Consider the following 2,500-nt stretch of genomic DNA (forward strand, 5'->3'; position numbering starts at 1 on the left):
AGGTACTAACCAGGCCCAACCCTGCTTAGCTTCCGAGATCAGACGAGATCGGGCGCTTTCAGGGTGGTATGGCCGCAGGTGTGAAAGTTTTTTATTTTACTTCTCTTATTCTGTTGCTGCTGCTGCTGCTGCTGCTGCTGCTGCTGCTTGTCGTCAGACAGAAAGAATTATAAGCCCTGGGACAGGACAGAGAAGGTGAGAAGGTTCAAATAAGGGTTTAAAGCTTTGATGATGAGCAAGAAACACATGGCAAAAAGCTCTCCCCGGACTGTGAGAAAAAATTAAAAGCCTACAACACCTGGTATCCCCAGGCGGTCTCCCATCCAGGTACTAACCAGGCCCAACCCTGCTTAGCTTCCGAGATCAGACGTGATCGGGCGCTTTCAGGGTGGTATGGCCGCAGGTGTGAAAGTTTTTTATTTTACTTCTCTTATTCTGTTGCTGCTGCTGCTGCTGCTGCTGCTGCTGCTTGTCGTCAGACAGAAAGAATTATAAGCCCTGGGACAGGACAGAGAAGGTGAGAAGGTCCAAATAAGGGTTTAAAGCTTTGATGATGAGCAAGAAACACATGGCAAAAAGCTCTCCCCGGACTGTGAGAAAAAATTAAAAGCCTACAACACCTGGTATTCCCAGGCGGTCTCCCATCCAGGTACTAACCAGACCCAACTCTGCTTAGCTTCCGAGATCAGGCGCTTTCAGGGTGGTATGGCCACAGGTGTGAAAGCGTTTTATTTTACTTCTCTTATTCTGTTGCTGCTGCTGCTGCTGCTGCTGCTGCTGCTGCTGCTGCTGCTGCTGCTGCTGCTGCTGCTGCTGCTGCTGCTGCTGCTGCTGCTGCTGCTGCTTGTCATCGTCAGACAGAAAGAATTATAAGCCCTGGGACAGGACAGAGAAGGTGAGAAGGTTCAAATAAGGGTTTAAAGCTTTGATGATGAGCAAGAAACACATGGCAAAAAGCTCTCCCCGGACTGTGAGAAAAAATTAAAAGCCTACAACACATGGTATTCCCAGGCGGTCTCCCATCCAGGTACTAACCAGGCCCAACTCTGCTTAGCTTCCGAGATCAGACGAGATCAGGCGCTTTCAGGGGGGTATGGCCGCAGGTGTGAAAGTGTTTTATTTTACTTCTCTTATTCTGTTGCTGCTGCTGCTGCTGCTGCTGCTGCTGCTGCTGCTTGTCGTCAGACAGAAAGAATTATAAGCCCTGGGACAGGACAGAGAAGGTGAGAAGGTTCAAATAAGGGTTTAAAGCTTTGATGATGAGCAAGAAACACATGGCAAAAAGCTCTCCCCGGACTGTGAGAAAAAATTAAAAGCCTACAACACCTGGTATTCCCAGGCGGTCTCCCATCCAGGTACTAACAAGACCCAACTCTGCTTAGCTTCCGAGATCAGACGAGATCGGGCGCTTTCAGGGTGGTATGGCCGCAGGTGTGAAAGTGTTTTATTTTACTTCTCTTATTCTGTTGCTGCTGCTGCTGCTGCTGCTGCTGCTGCTGCTGCTGCTGCTGCTGCTGCTGCTGCTGCTGCTTGTCGTCAGACAGAAAGAATTATAAGCCCTGGGACAGGACAGAGAAGGTGAGAAGGTTCAAATAAGGGTTTAAAGCTTTGATGATGAGCAAGAAACACATGGCAACAAGCTCTCCCCGGACTGTGAGAAAAAATTAAAAGCCTACAACACCTGGCATTCCCAGGCGGTCTCCCATCCAGGTACTAACCAGGCCCAACCCTGCTTAGCTTCCGAAATCAGACGTGATCGGGCGCTTTCAGGGTGGTATGGCCGCAGGTGTGAAAGTGTTTTATTTTACTTCTCTTATTCTGTTGCTGCTGCTGCTGCTGCTGCTGCTGCTTGTCATCGTCAGACAGAAAGAATTATAAGCCCTGGGACAGGACAGAGAAGGTGAGAAGGTTCAAATAAGGGTTTAAAGCTTTGATGATGAGCAAGAAACACATGGCAAAAAGCTCTCCCCGGACTGTGAGAAAAAATTAAAAGCCTACAACACCTGGTATTCCCAGGCGGTCTCCCATCCAGGTACTAACCAGGCCCAACCCTGCTTAGCTTCCGAGATCAGGCGCTTTCAGGGTGGTATGGCAGCAGGTGTGAAAGTGTTTTATTTTACTTCTCTTATTCTGTTGCTGCTGCTGCTGTTGCTGCTGCTGCTGTTGCTGCTGCTGCTGCTGCTGCTGCTGCTGCTGCTGCTGCTGCTTGTCGTCAGACAGAAAGAATTATAAGCCCTGGGACAGGACAGAGAAGGTGAGAAGGTTCAAATAAGGGTTTAAAGCTTTGATGATGAGCAAGAAACACATGGCAAAAAGCTCTCCCCGGACTGTGAGAAAAAATTAAAAGCCTACAACACCTGGTATTCCCAGGCAGTCTCCCATCCAGGTACTAACCAGGCCCAACCCTGCTTAGCTTCTGAGATCAGACAAGATCGGGCACTTTCAGGGTGGTACGGCTGCAGGTGTGAAAGTTTTTTATTTTACTTCTCTTATTCTGTTG

At 48.8% G+C, this 2,500-nt stretch overlaps 5 non-coding genes and 3 pseudogenes across 5 annotated transcripts in view; all 8 read right to left on the reverse strand.

Moving 5' to 3' along the window:
- LOC128463334 (5S ribosomal RNA) overlaps window positions 1-80 on the reverse strand; it is a 119-nt gene extending 39 nt beyond the window's left edge. The window contains exon 1 of the ribosomal RNA XR_008343236.1: window positions 1-80. This exon is cut by the window's left edge and continues 39 nt beyond it. This is a non-coding gene — a ribosomal RNA (5S ribosomal RNA).
- Window positions 81-286: 206 nt separating this feature from the next.
- On the reverse strand, window positions 287-405 carry LOC128463935 (5S ribosomal RNA). Its single transcript, XR_008343801.1, has one exon. It is a non-coding gene; the product is annotated as a 5S ribosomal RNA (ribosomal RNA).
- Window positions 406-608: 203 nt separating this feature from the next.
- Window positions 609-717, reverse strand: LOC128466519 (uncharacterized; annotated as a pseudogene).
- A 269-nt stretch (window positions 718-986) lies between these two features.
- On the reverse strand, window positions 987-1,105 carry LOC128465410 (5S ribosomal RNA). Its single transcript, XR_008345189.1, has one exon. It is a non-coding gene; the product is annotated as a 5S ribosomal RNA (ribosomal RNA).
- Window positions 1,106-1,314: 209 nt separating this feature from the next.
- On the reverse strand, window positions 1,315-1,433 carry LOC128465380 (5S ribosomal RNA). The gene has a single exon (XR_008345161.1). It is a non-coding gene; the product is annotated as a 5S ribosomal RNA (ribosomal RNA).
- Window positions 1,434-1,669: 236 nt separating this feature from the next.
- On the reverse strand, window positions 1,670-1,788 carry LOC128464148 (5S ribosomal RNA). Its single transcript, XR_008344000.1, has one exon. It is a non-coding gene; the product is annotated as a 5S ribosomal RNA (ribosomal RNA).
- A 203-nt stretch (window positions 1,789-1,991) lies between these two features.
- On the reverse strand, window positions 1,992-2,100 carry LOC128466176 (uncharacterized; annotated as a pseudogene).
- Window positions 2,101-2,345: 245 nt separating this feature from the next.
- LOC128465707 (uncharacterized) lies at window positions 2,346-2,464 on the reverse strand (annotated as a pseudogene).
- Between the last annotated feature and the right edge of the window lie 36 nt (window positions 2,465-2,500).

The sequence above is a fragment of the Spea bombifrons genome, chromosome 9, assembly GCF_027358695.1.
Source record: "Spea bombifrons isolate aSpeBom1 chromosome 9, aSpeBom1.2.pri, whole genome shotgun sequence".
Classification (NCBI taxonomy): domain Eukaryota; kingdom Metazoa; phylum Chordata; class Amphibia; order Anura; family Pelobatidae; genus Spea; species Spea bombifrons.